Here is a 14,713-nt window from a genome sequence, read left to right on the forward strand (position 1 = left end):
ATGGAGTAAGGGGGGAAAGGCTCTGCTGTGTGGGGAACTCACAAGGGAGAGCAGTGGTGGGGAGAGCCAGGGGTCTGGTACCGCAGACATCTGGGTTTGAAGCCTGACTCTGCTGCTTCAGGGAAGCAGAACACTTGAACTTTGGGCAAGTGTTCTTATCACAAACTAATCAGTCATACCAGATTATTAATAATTATGAGTTAATAACAGCGTGTTGGTCATATAATACTGACCTCACTGTGTTTGGCGAGGACAAAAGGAGATTATTTCTGTAAACTATCTAGAATAAAAGCTAGAACAGAGAAGTTTGCTCCTCTTCCACCTCTGCCCTGAGGCCAAAGACCAAAGTCTTCAATGTGGCTCTGAGAGCCTCTCTGGGCTGGCCCCCCACTCCTTCTCTAGCATCATCACTGGCTCCCCATTTCCCCCATCCCTAGTCACATGAACTGGTGCGGCCTACTAAACCCTTTGCTTTACCATGGGCCTCCCTTTCCAGTGAGGCATCCCCCCCCCACCCCAGCCCAGGTGGCAAAGTCATACTCCTCTTGTTCTACTCAGCAGCAATGCCTCGTTCACCAAGACTGTTCGAGTTAGCGTCTCCTCTGTGAGAGTGACATCTCCCTTCTCTGAGCCGAGCTGCACCAGGTGCTTCCTTTCATCCTGCCCCAGGACATTTTCGTCCAGCCACCAGGCAGGCTGCAGCCCATGGGCCAAACCAACCCCCCACCTGCTTTTGTAAGTAAAGTTTTATCAGCCAACACCTATTAGCACACCTAGTTCAGGTCCTTACCTATTGTCTGTAGCTGCTTTCATGCTGAAATGATAACACCATGTAGTTAGAACAGAGACTGCATGGCCTGTAAAGCCTAAAATTTTTATCATCCAGCCCTTTACAGAAAAATTCTGCTGACTTCTCTAGTATCTAGTACAACTACACTGGTTTAGTTAGTATCATTAAGGGATCTGCTGTCATTAGTGGTGTTGACTCCTGTGTAACTGGAAAGTCTGAGTATAACTTTTTTTTTTTTTTTTAAGATTTTTTATTTATTCATTTGACAGAGAGAAATCACAAGTAGATGGAGAGGCAAGCAGAGAGAGAGAGAGGGAAGCAGGCTCCCCGCTGAGCAGAGAGCCCGATGTGGGACTCGATTCCAGGACCCTGAGATCATGACCTGAGCCAAAGGCAGCGGCGTAACCCACTGAGCCACCCAGGTGCCCTGAGTATAACTTTTGACTCTCCAAAAACTTAGCTAATAATGTAGCCTACTGTTGACCAGAAGCCTTACCCATAACATAGCAGTTGATTAATACCTAGTTTGTGCATTATTATATACTATGTTCTTACACTAAAGTAAGCTAGGAAAAAAGAAAATGTTATTAAGAAAATCTTAAGAAGGAGGGGCGCCTGGGTGGCTCAGTTGGTTAAGTGTCTGCCTTCAGCTCAGGTCATGATCCCAGAGTCCTGGGTTCGAGCCCCACATCAGGCTCCCTGCTCAGCAGGGAATCTGCTTCTCCCTCTCCCTCTGTTCTCCTTGCTTGCTCTCTCTCTCTGTCAACTAAATAAATAAAAATTTTTTTAAAAGCAAATCATAGGAAATAAAATATATTTATAGTACTGTACTATATTTATAAAACAAACCAACAAACCCTGAGTCTAGATAGACCCACACGGTGCAAACACATGTTGTGCGAGGATCAGCTGTCTAAACTTGTGTCCCCTCACCAGACTGTGACCTGATGGCAGAGTCACTTGGCTCTCGAACCCCAGCATACTGGAGCACACTGCCTGACACACAGCGAAGGATCCGTAAATGTTTGAAAAGTGAAAGACTGAGCTCATCAATCAGTGAATGCCTGTGTCTTCTTCTATCTCCCTGATCCCTAGGGGGAGTGAGGACCCACCATATGGTTTGAATTTAGAGGCACAGGATTTGTTTGACTGAGAGGAAGTTTCCCAGATCTCAGTATGTGTATCAGAATGAAATGGTAAAATGAAGTAGCTTTAGGGATCTGGGTCAGGAAACGTTCAATCACATGAAAAAGATTCAGTTTCTCTGTAAAAAGCTCTGAGCATGGCCCCTAGGATACCCCAGAAATATCAAACAGACAGTCTAGACAGAAGAACGTGGAAACCCGAAGTGGTGTGCACCTGCTTCTGTCTCACCTGTCTGAGGAAGAGTTAGTCAGATTTTATAAAGAGGGAAAGCAAGTGATCCAATCGGGCAGCCATCAAGTGATAATGACTTTGTGCATTCAGTTGGCTGGGGCTTTTTAGACCTATTTTTGTGGAGGGTTATACGGAGCCTTTCCTCAGGTAGACAGCATCTTTTACCCTGTGATCGTATTTAACTTTGCCTAATTTCATTTCTTTGGGGCAGTAAGATTTATTTCCTGGTGTTCTGCAGGGAGAGGGCTGGGCAGAGGCACCCTGGTGTCTCAGATCAACCACCAATAGGTAGAGTCCTGGTGGACTGAGAGCAGTGAAAACACCAAAGGTAGGCTAAACCAAGTGAAATCTAGGGCTTTTTCTAATTCTATAATTCTGCCAATCTTATTTGGTTACCCTTGGATTTGGGAGTACAAAACTCCCTTCACCTCCACGGACTCAGGTAAAGGATCTCAGTTCAGAGAGAGACTAGTATCTGTTCTCAAGGAGTAGCATGTTGTATCAACTGCCTTTGTCTTTTTTTTTTTTTTTTTTAAGATTTTTATTTATTTGAGAGAGAGAGAGAGAGAGTGCATGAGCAGGCAGAGGGCCAGAGGGAGATGGAGAAGCCAGCTTGCTGAGTGGGGAGCCCGATGTGGGGCTCGATCCCAGGCCCCTGGGGTTAATGACCTGAGCTGAAGGCTTAACCGACTGAACCGCCCAGGCACCTTCTGCCTTTGTCTTCTTGCACCCCTTTCTGCTTCGTCTGGTAACAGACCTCACTCTCCAGGCTGCAGAGACAGACAGAGGACCCTGGCCAGACCAGTGCCAGAATCTTTCTTAGGTAATGGACTGTAAGAATTTGAGCCAGAGCTATTATGCCCACGTACCCCAGAGACAGGGAGCACCTGTCAGAGTGGAGCTGTCATGCAGAGAGAGGAGAAGTGACACAAGCAAAGACCAGGGTGCATTGCCCATCAGGTCCACTGACCCCCCAAAAAATCTCCTGTGCTCAAGGTGGCTTGGGGTAGGTGGGTTTAGCTCACCAGCACAGGCAGCTGGCTTGCGCAGGCCCAAAGTGCTGCCTTGTTAATGACCTTTCCGTTCTCTCTGGGACAGTCTTGTCGGAAGTCCTCACGGCGGTTGCACAGGCAAGTGCTAGAGTCCCACTGGACTGAATGCTGTCACTCACCAGCTGGGAAACACTGGGCAGGTGACTGCCGCTCTGGGGGCTTCAGGATTCTCATCTGCAAATTGGGGACGGTCACAGCACCAACCTCACGGGATTGAATAAATACATGTGACGTGCCTGGGCCCGGAAAGGGCTACGTAAGAGATAGTAGCTATTCGCGTGCAGCACAGTGACCTCATCCTCCTTTTACTAACATTTAGAAAACGCATTTTAAGATGATAGCCAGATCAAGGGAGCCAGGGGTGGCGAAATATTTGACAACTGGCCAAGAAGGGCGGCAGGACCCCAGAGGAAGCCATGCCTCACCTCACTGGCCTGCAGGGGCACAACAGGTCATACAGGATCACAGAATGGCACATTTGCGAGTGGCAGAGTCACTCTGGGATCTAAAACCTTAGGAAAAGAAAAATGCAGCTTTCTGGGTTCCCAGGAGTGTCCTTTCCCAAGGGGTGTGCTGACATCAGCTGTGGGGTCCAGAGCCTTCCTGGCATCTATTAGAGCTGGGAGATGTCAGAGCGTGATACATGGTCCCCTTTCGGTCCCGATGGTGTCAGGACATTCCTAAACGATCGTGTCTGACTTTGTGTCCAACTCGAGCCGGACAGAACCACTTCAGATATATATACTTTTTTACTGCTTCATCTTGCATTATTTATAGAAATTCAGCATTCAGGCCCCATTTCCTGTTTAGGACCTGCAAAGTGCTTAAAGGAAATGATACATGTTAGCCTTTTGTGGCCCTCTGTTCCCTACATGCTGACCTTCCAGACAGTTAACCCCACCTACGTGGCTACCCGACCCTGGGGTGGCCTGAACAAAGTGCCCCGAGTCTGGTTGGGGGGGGGGCGGAGTGTGCAGAAGTAGCTCTCCTTCCTGCCCCAACTTCCGTGCCACCCACCCGCCTCTGTGCTCTGTCCTCTTCACAAAGCTACTTCATAGGGAATCATCTTCCGTCTTACGCGGCCTCCAGGCTGGCTCAGTCCCTAGAGCATGTGACTCTTGATCCAGAGTCATGAGTTCGAGCTCCACCGTGGGCATAGAGCTTACTTCAGGGGGAAAAAATTTGACTTCTGTTTACGTAACAGTGTTTCGCCAATTTTCATTCAACCCTCCAAAACTCCTCTGAAAATGGGCAGTGTTGGATTTCATTCCCATTTACAGATGGGGAACCTGGCTCCAGGAACTCAGGGTGCTTGACCTCTGGAACGTACCAGGGCTATAACCGGCCGTCAGAGCCTCCGGACGGCTACAATCCAGACGTGAGCCTGTCCATCCCACTGTTTCCTGTTGTCTCTCTCAGCTAGAGGGCGGCTTCCCAGCCTGGCCCCGTGGCAGCAGGCAGGGCTGTTGCCTGAGCAGAGGCCAAGAGGCCCGGCCACCATGGTGAGGCTTATGTCCAATGGGAGGTCACATCTACAGGGACAACTTTAATTACTCTGGCAAGGGCATGCCTCTGGCATCTCTAGGGATGGAAAAAGAGTGATCCGTCCCCAGGCTCGACAGGGTGGAGGCAGGTGGGAAGGGGGAAGCGCCCCTGCAGCTGCAGCTCCCGGGTCTTGAGCCCCTCTCCCCTGACCAGGAGGCTGTGGTGGGCTCAGATGAGGGGTTCCTGGGGGGCGCCCCCTAGATGCTGGGATCTGAGCTATGCAGGGCAGGTCACAGGACTGTTCCCATTAGTGAAGGAGACAAGCAGGGGAAAATGTAATAGGCAGTCTCAGGAACATTCTGTGGAGACAAGAGCCCGCCCCACGGCCTCGCCTTGAGGACTTGAAGAGCTCAGGGGTGGCGTGTGCTACAGGAAGCCACGAGGCCTGCAAGCTACCACAACAGGATCCCTCTGACCAACGTGCCAGGAGAGTCTGTTTCTGATGTGGTGTGGGTTCTCCTGCTTGCAGGACAGACAAAAACATCAACAAACTCAATCATCGTTTTGAGATGCCTCTTACGGGAGGCTGATGCCGGCTTCTCTGCTTGGCCGTTGACAGGGGCCAGGAAGGGGGACGGCCACCCTGCCACGCGGCGTCAGGGCTGAAGCCCAGATCTTATTCTGTTTGACCTTATGGGCTCCCTCATGAGCGAGCAGCTCTGAGGCCACCGGCAAGTCCTCTCCGGGCCTCAGTTTCTTGCTCTGTGAATCGGGTGTAATACCTTCTCTGTCTCTCTCCCAGGATGTCACATGTTTGAAGAACAGACGTGAGAGCGTATATGAAAGAGCTTCGTAGCCCACAGAGCACTAGGCCAGTCAGTTATTAGCCCAACAACATGGCGGCTCAAGCCAGGCTCCCATGGGAGATTTTGGCTACTCCTTGTTTGAAGTCTCCTTCCTCTCACTATCTTTTCTCCAAATAGGTACCATCTCTGGGTATGAGAGCTGTGATGTGGTGACATGGAGGGCGGCATGATCGACGCCACCCTTCAGAAATAATTCGTACGTCCCTTTATGACTCAGATTACCTTCCACTTCCCCAGCGACCACCTTCCTTCTCCTCTTCGTGTTACCTGCCCCCACAGCCTTGCGGGTTGCCATCTCCTGCTCCTCGGATCTCCTGGCTCTTTGGCGCCAGTCCTCCCTGTCCCTGAGCACTTTGCCTTCAGCCAGCCTGGACACAGAGCCCCACGGCTCAGGGCCCACCAGTTGCTAGAAATTCTCATCTTAGAAAATCTTACTCTAATTCCAAGGTTCACACCTTGGCACTCTCAATGCTCTCTAAGGAGAGACTCTCCTATTCCCTGGGTTTCCAGTATTATTTCAAAGCAGTTGCTTTTCAGATCTTTAGCTATTACCTCTCCTATGCTGTTAACCCTTTGGGGAGTCTGTTTTTTTTTTTAAGTTGGTATCATAGGGCACCTGGGCGGCTCAGTCGGTTCAGCGTCAGACTCTTGATTTCGGCCCAGGTCATGATTCAGGGGCGTGAGATGGAGCCCTACATCAGGCTCCATGCTCAGCCCATGGGGTCTGCTTAGGATTCTTTCCCTCACCCTCTGCCCCTCCCCCACCCACTCACATGTGCACTCTCTCGTTCTGTAAAATAAATAAACCTTAAAAAAAAAAGTTGGCATGATAGTGTTTTCTAGCCTGATGTACACATTCTTCACATTCCAAGGTCATTTCTATATTAGCCCAAACACATGAAACTGTAACTTGGTGGGTCTGTGGCCCTGACCCTGTTACAGCTGTGATGGTCATGACAGGTAAGTACAGATTTATTTATTTGTTTTAGAGAGAGAGACAGAAAGAGAGAGAGAGAGTAGAGAGGAGGGGCAGAGGGAGAGAGAGAGAGCAAATCCCAAGCAGACCCCCCGCTGAGTGCAGAGCACGACAGGGGGCACACAACCCTGAGATCACAGCCCCGAGATCATGACCTGAGCCGAAACCGAGAGTCAGACGCCCAACTGACTGCGCCACCCAGGCGCCCCCACAAAGTCTTTCTTTTTAACTGGAGGTCAGGTCAGAATATTCAGATCAACAGGAGCTGTGTTCAGTGCCCTGAGTTCTGGCAACTTCCCTCAGTTTCTAATAAAAGCTGCAGACTGAGCCACCTCATCCCTGAACCAACACAGTGAGATAGGACAAGTGACATTTGGAATATGTGTGACTAAAGGCATCAATCTAAAATCAAACAGGAAACCCTGTATCCCACAGATAAAGGCTGGGGGAAAATTTTGATCTTAGATTCGCACAGATTGGTACAAATCTGTCACAGGGATTAAAAAAAAAAAAAGCTGTACATTTCAGTCAGTCATGATTTCAAAAAGCATCTTGTAAAACATGCATCATTTCCCCGAGGTGGAGTCTGGAGACGCAGAGAGCTGTGGAAAGCTACACCAGAACTTTATTCACTGGGCAAAAATGTTTGACTCAGGAAGAAGGCCACCAGGGCACAGTGCTGTGATGGCGCAGCGGGAAGGTGGGTCCAGTGTAAACAGTATGTTCCTGCTGCCCCAAACACGTGCTATTCCCCAGCTGGTGACCAGAACTGATGCAGAGCCTGCCCTGTGTAATCATCCGGCCTCCCCTATCACCGATGAGCTCATCGCAGAGGTGAGGGCTGGGCGGCTCTCTCCGAGGAGCCTGCACCACCACACACAGCAAAGACCTCACACTTTGGGGTCAGCCTAGGGGCAGAAGGGATGGAGGGATCTGTGCCCATTTGGTTTTGGTTATTGCTTTTTGTTTCAGAACAAAAAGAAATGACAGGAAAGGCTGAGAGGAGACAGATCAAAGACTTCCAGGAGGCTAACGGGTACAAAGGCAGAAACCAGCGCTCAGACATTGGCCCCTGGGGCAGCCACTTCTCGGTGTCCTCAAGTATAAAGTAAGGGATTAGAGTAGCTCAAGTCATTTGAAATTAAGCTGAACACAGACACCCTTAAAATCATAAGATTTTGGGGGGTGCCTGGGTGGCTCAGTGGGTTAAAGCCTCTGCCTTCAGCTCAGGTCATGATCTCAGGGTCCTGGGATCAAGCCCCGCATCGGGCTCTCTGCTCAGCAGGGAGCCTGCTTCCTCCTCTCTCTCTGCCTGCCTCTCTGCCTACTTGTGATCTCTGTCTGTCAAATAAATAATAAATAAAATCTTAAAAAAAATCACAAGATTTTGACAGAATACTTACAGCTATTGATGAAATTAGACCAATTAGTCTCTGGAAAATACCCCACAAGGGGCGCCTGGGTGGCTCAGTGGGTTAAGCCGCTGCCTTTGGCTCAGGTCATGATCTCAGGATCCTGGGATCGAGTCCCGCATCGGGATCCCTGCTCAGCAGGGAGCCTGCTTCCTTCTCTCTCTCTCTGCCTGCCTATCTGTCTACTGTGAACTCTCTCTGTCAAATAAATAAATAAAATCTTTAAAAAAAAAAAAAAAGAAAAGAAAATACCCCACAAAACTAAGTTCTTCTGTATACATAAATATAATATTAAGATACAATTTTATAATATCAGAAATGGCTGTATTTTGCATTTTCAAGTAAATATTCTTTTAATTAACAGACTTTTTTTTTTTTTTAGAAAAGTTTTAGGTTCACAGAAAAATTGAGCAGGAAGTACAGAATTTTCCCATATACCCTCTCTTCCCTGACACAGTCTCCCCCATCATTAATTTGTGTTTAATGTGATTTTTTTTTATTTTTTTTTTAAAGATTTTATTTATTTATTTGACAGAGAGAAATCACAAGTAGGCAGAGAGAGAGGGGGAAGCAGACTCTCTGCTGAGCAGAGAGCCCGATTCGGGACTCGATCCCAGGACTCTGAGATCATGACCTGAGCCGAAGGCAGCAGCTCAACCCGCTGAGCCACCCAGGCGCCCCTTTTTTTTCTTTTTTTTGAGAGAGAGTGAGAGCGAGAGAGAAAGAGAGAGAGGCAGTAGTGGGGGGTGGAGGAGCAGAGGGACAGGGAGAGAGAATCTTAAACAGGCCCCACACCCGGCACAGAGCCTAATGCAGGGCTCAATCTCACGACCCTGAGATCATGACCTGAGCCTAAATCAAGAGTCAGACACTTAACTGACTGAACCACCATGGTGCCCCTGCAAAATTGCTTTTAAAAGAAAAAAATATTATTAGCATTGGCTTTTTTTCACAGGAGTGCCACTAATATTGCTTAGAAGAGAGTACAGAGTTGCAAAAAATGTTTACAAAATGGCTTATTAAATCACCAATTTGGGCCACCTGGGTGGTTCAGTTGGTTAAACGTCCACCTTTAGCTCAGATCATGTTCCCGGGGTCCTGCCATTGAGCCCTGCATGGGGCTCCCTGCTCAGAGGGAAGCCTGCTTCTCCCTCTCCCACTCCCCCTGCTTGTGTTCGCTCTCTCCCTGTGTCTGTGTCAAAAAAAACCCACCAAAAACCAACACCTGAAATCACCAATTTTATGTCACTTTCCTCAAAGTGTTTTCTTTTCTGTGTTACCCTACTTGAGCCAAATAATACTCCCATGTGTTTATTGCTCTCAAAGAAGCTAAAGCAGAGGGCAAACTGGCCCAGAGTCATCCAACTAATTTTGGAGAAAAGAGACAAACTTCCTGATTTAGAGCCGCAGGCCCTGGCCAGCAGCCCTCACCAGGGAGCCAGTGCAGGTGGACAGCTGCTTGTTTACCCATTCTAGAAGTCTGAAACTGGAGGTCATGTCTCAGAGGTGAAAGGGGTAGCTTAGAACCAAGGACAGGAAGTTGTTCTAGAGAATCAGGAGGGAGAAACTCAATCCGCTCCAAAAGGGAATTGACTGAAAGTGAGATGTATTGAAGAAGAGTTAGAACAAATGCATGGGTGGGCGCCTGGGTGGCTCAGTGGGTTAAAGCCTCTGCCTTTGGCTCAGGTCATGATCCCAGAGTCCTGGGATCGAGCCCGGCATCGGACTCTGCTCAGCAGGGAGCCTGCTTCCTCCTCTCTCTGACTGCCTCTCTGCCCACTTGTAATCTCTGTCAAATAAATAAATAAAATCTTTAAAAAAAAAAAAAAAAGAACAAATGCATGGGTAACTTTGTAACAGGTTAAGGAGAATTCCTAATCTTCCAACAAGTTGTCCTAGACAAGCCTGTCCTTCCGCTGCCTGTGTCAGAGACTAGACACAGTCACACTAGCTTGGGTGCACTGTGGAGTCAGCAAGTCTCTTTTTATTAAAACAATTTAAAAGTACCAGGAGAGGAACTGACAAAAAAATCACCAAAAAGTACAACACTCAAACACTTGATTTTCTCTTCCAGCCTTTATTAGTACATACATGGGGTGTTCACCTGGTTTATATTATAGTGCATAATACAATTTGTTTTCTACTTCTTTGGGGTAATTGATAATCAGCTTCGATTTTCTATATAATTATATTATTAATCATCATAATGGCTATGTAATATTGCATTATACTAACATACTAGTACTTTATTTTTGGACATAGGTTATTCTTAGTTTTCAGATGGCCAAAATAAAGTTTTATACCTACATTTTCTTCTTTAGGAATTTAAAAAATTTATTTCTTTGTGCTACATACAATTGACCCTTAAACAACGTGGGTTTGAACTGCATGGGTCCACTTATATGTAGACTTTTAAAAAAATGCAGTACAGTACTGTAAATGTTTTTTCTCTTCCTTATGATTTTTTTTTTTTTTAAGATTTTATTTATTTGACTGAGAGAGAGAGCAAGAGAGGGAACACAAGGCAGGGGAAGTGGGAGAGGGAGAAGCAGGCCTCCCACTGATCAGGGAGCCCGATGCAGGACTCAATCCCAGGACCCTGGAATCATGAGCTGAGCTGAAGGCAGACTCTTAATGACTGAGCCACTTCGGTGCCCCTCCTTATGATTTTCTTAATAACATTCTTCTCTGGATGACTTTATTGTAAGAATACAACATGTAATACATATTACACAGAAAATATGTGTTAATCAATTGTTATCGGTAAGGCTTCTAGTCAACAGTAGGCTCTTAGTAGGTATTTTGAGGGGGAGTCAAAAGGTATACAAGGATTTTCAATAGGGTGGGGGGTCGGCACCCCTATTCAGAAGTAGAATTACTTCCCCAAGAAAATAACCCAATTTTTACCTTTTTACTTTTATTTATTTATTTTTAAGATTTTATTTATTTATTTGACAGAGAGGGAGAGACAGTGAGAGAGGGAATGCAAACAGGGGGAGTGGGAGAAGAAGAAGCAGGCTTCCTGCTGAGCAGGGAGCCCAATGCGGGGCTCCATCCCAAGACACAGGGATCATGACCCATGCAAAAGGCAGACGCTCAACAACTGAGCCACCCAGATGCCCCTGCCTTTTTATTTTGAAATAATTTCAAATTTATAGAAGAGTTGCAAGAATAGTACAAAGAACTCCACTACCATCTCGTGAATGATTCTTTTTAAAAAAAAATAAATAATTTATTTATTTATTTCACAAAGAGAGAGAGATCACAAGTAGGCAGAGAGGCAGGCAGAGAGAGAGAGAGGGAAGCCGGCTTCCCGTTGAGCAGAGAGCCCAATGCAAGGCTTGATCCTAAGACCCTGATATCATGAGCTGAGCTGGAGGCAGAGGCTCAATCCACTGAGCCACCCAGGCACCCCTTGTGAATGATTCTTAACAAAACAACCATATTTAAAGGTACTTCTCAGGGTGCCTGGGTGGCTCAGTGGGTTAAAGCCTCTGCCTTCAGCTCAGGTCATGCTCCTGGGTTCCTGGGATTGAGCCCCGCATTGGGCTTTCTGCTCGGCAGAGAGCCTGCTCCCCTCTCTCTGCCTGCCTCTCTGCCTACTTGTGATCTTTGTCTGTCAAATAAATAAATGAAATCTTAAAAAAAAAAAAAAAAAGTACTTCTCAGGATGCCTGGGTGGCTCAGTTGGTTAAGTGTCTGCCTTTGGGTCAGGTCATGGTCCTGGGATCCTGGGAAGGAGTCCTGCGTTGGGCGCCCTGCTTAGTGGAGAGTCTGATTTCCCTCTGTCTGCTGCTCCCCTGCTTGTGCTCTCTCTTGTGCCCAAGTTTCATACCCGAGAGACCACCAAGGAGCCAACACCTATGCGATCACACAAGGGTTTAGTCAGAAAGCTTGGGGTTGGGCCCAAGTGTACTCAACACAGCAGAGTAGGGACTTGGACCCTGAGCTCCATTAAAGCAGGGGTATTTATATGTTATTTTAGGGGATTGCCAGTAGGGGGTGTGGACCCTGTGTCTCAAGGTCCAGTTTCTGTTATCATGCGGAATACCTGGTTGGCTACTACTAGGGTGTTCTGTGGTTTTTCTTGTAACTGACGCTTGTGCCATTTTGCGGTTTTTCCCGAAACTAAAGTTCAGCCCCTGTAGCAGGGGCCTGAGATGGCTGCCAGAGCTAAGATGGCTGCACTTGTGCTAAGGCTAAACTTGAGATGGGTCGGCCTCATTTTTCTTGGCCTCCACACACTCTCTCTCTGTCAAAAAAATAAATAAAATCTTAAAAAAAAAAAAAGAAAGAAAGAAAGGAAGAAAGAAAGACAGACAGACAATTCACAGGCTTTCAGCCTATTCGATGTTTCTCGGTGTTTATGTGGAATTCAGGTCACTGATACGGCTGAGCAATCTGAGAGTCTCTAGTTGGGGTGAAGGCATAGTCAACGAATATCATGTAGCACTACCTCACATCTGTTATGATATCAACCTCACTCCCCCCCACTTTTTTTTTAAGATTTATTTATTTATTTGACAGAGATCACAAGTAGGCAGAGAGGCAGGCAGAGAGAGAAGGGGAAGCAGGCTCCCCGCCAAACAGAGAGCCCGATGCGGAGCTTGATCCCAGGACCCTGGGATCACGACCCAAGCCGAAAGCAGAGGGTTTAACCCACTGAGCCACCCAGGCACCCCACAAACCCACTCCCTAAAAACTTCGATGGCTGGGGCGCCTGGGAGGCTCAGTCGGTTAAGTGTCTGCCTTCAGCTCAGGTCCTGATCTCAGGGTCCTGGGATCGAGCCCCATACCGGGCTCCCTGCTTGACGGGGAGTCTGCTTCTCCTTCTCCCTCTGCCTCTGCTTGTGTTCTCTCTCTCTCTCTCAAACAAATAAAAAATAAGATATTAAAAAAACCACCCTGATGGCTAACAAAATTAAATCTCCCTAGATTGTACACAAAATTGCTGTCTTCTGGTCCCAAACCATCTTGTCCTAAGGCTCTTGCCCATTTTTCTTTTCTTGGACTTCCCACAGACATCACATCATTTCTTAGTCAGACCGCTGGGGTCTCAGGGCCATCCTTGTTCTCATGCGCCATCCCTGCACCCACTCCCGTGATAAGGGGTCCCCACTTGTGACTCACACAATCTTCAAGGGATGGGGGCCGCCAAGAAATTAGGCCAGCCTGAGAAAGCGCTATAGCAATATTTCCTTCCGGTTTCCCTGAGCCCATTTTGTGTCCGTGTTACTTGGGCCTGCGTCTTAACTTCTCTTCCTGGAAAGCAAAGGGTTTGGATAAAATTTTCCCAGGATGTGATTTCACCAAGATTTCTTTTTTCTTTTTCCCTCCTCCGCAGCAATCCCTTGACTAGAATCAAGGCCTCCATTGTCATGTATCAGCTTCTCTACACCTACCTCCTCCTGCTCAGGCTTCCCCGAAGAACAATCTCTTTTTTCATAGGAACACAAAGGCCCCAGTTCCTAGGTTCCTAGGGAAGTATAATCTGCTCTGTCATTTGGGTGTATTGTAGCAAAGCTGCAGGGTACCTCTTGGTGACCTGAAACCTTTCCTCTTAATCTCCTGGTCCCTCTTGGTGTACCCCTCTCTCCCTCAAGACCTCAGTCCTGCAGTTCCCTGGAGGCCAACAGACAGTTCCCTGCTGGAGACTACTTTGAAGGCCTCGATTAAATTAGCATTTTAACTGGGGGCTAAAAACCTACCGGAATGCATTCCTAAAGGTGGGATTGTAGGCACCCTGACAAGGGGTAGGAAAGGACTCTCCGTGTCGGCCCCTGGATCACACCCTGTAATATACACCATGTAACATACATCGTGGTATAGACCCTACTCCACTGCTCAAGCTTAGGAGCCAAAACCCAGACTCCAATCTCCGTATGATCTAAGGATTTAAACGTAATTGTTGAGGAGCAAATCAGCCCCCACAGGAGTTCAGATGAAAGACTCCTCCATCCCTGCCCAAACATAAAGGGCAGAAAAAGCTGCTGGCCCTTATCACGGCAACCTATATTACAGGGAAGTGGGACAGAGCCACTCTCTTACCTGATGTCCGAGCTCTAATGCTCTGCAGCTAACTTGACACCCCTCCCCCCCCCAGCTACATAAAAATATGGAAACACAGTTTGACTTTGGACACGCCTGCCTTACTTCCCCTCCTCAAAGTCAGCTCTCATCTCAGCTTTCCTCAGAATCTTTGGCCTCTCCTACAAGAGCTGGTCCTCCCTCAATTTCTGCTGCCCGCCTCAGCCTTCTGATCCCTCTCCTGGCATCTCTTCCTTCTTTCTCTCACACTGCCTTGTCTAGGCCAGACCTCAACCAACACCACAGATGCCCCGTCTCGAGGCCCGAGATACACTGGGGAGCGTGTGTCCGGGGTGCTGCTCTAGTCCACGCACGGCACCTCCGATGCGCTAGCTCGGATCTACAAAGCCCTGGCTCCGGTCACGTCCTTCATTACTGGTACCGCTGATTCAAGCCTGCTCCTTTTCCTTATCAGTCATCTGCAGGGTTCTAACAGGTCAAACAGGTTGTGCATTTCCAGGAGCATTTACATTTAAGAGCAAATTCCAGAACAGGGGAAAGTCTCCCTCAGTCTAAGGGATGGAGAGCCGATGTTAGAATTGCCTGTTAAGGCTGTGCAGAGAAAGAGTTTAGACAGAGCACTGGCTCAGGGACCCCCTGCCTTTATTCCACAGCCCCATCCAGGGAATGCTGGAGCCGAGAAGTCCTCAGCCATCTTTTTTTTCTTT

The sequence above is a fragment of the Mustela putorius genome, unplaced genomic scaffold, assembly GCF_011764305.1.
Source record: "Mustela putorius furo isolate JIRA1106 unplaced genomic scaffold, ASM1176430v1.1 tig00003976_pilon_pilon_pilon, whole genome shotgun sequence".
Lineage (NCBI taxonomy): Eukaryota > Metazoa > Chordata > Mammalia > Carnivora > Mustelidae > Mustela > Mustela putorius.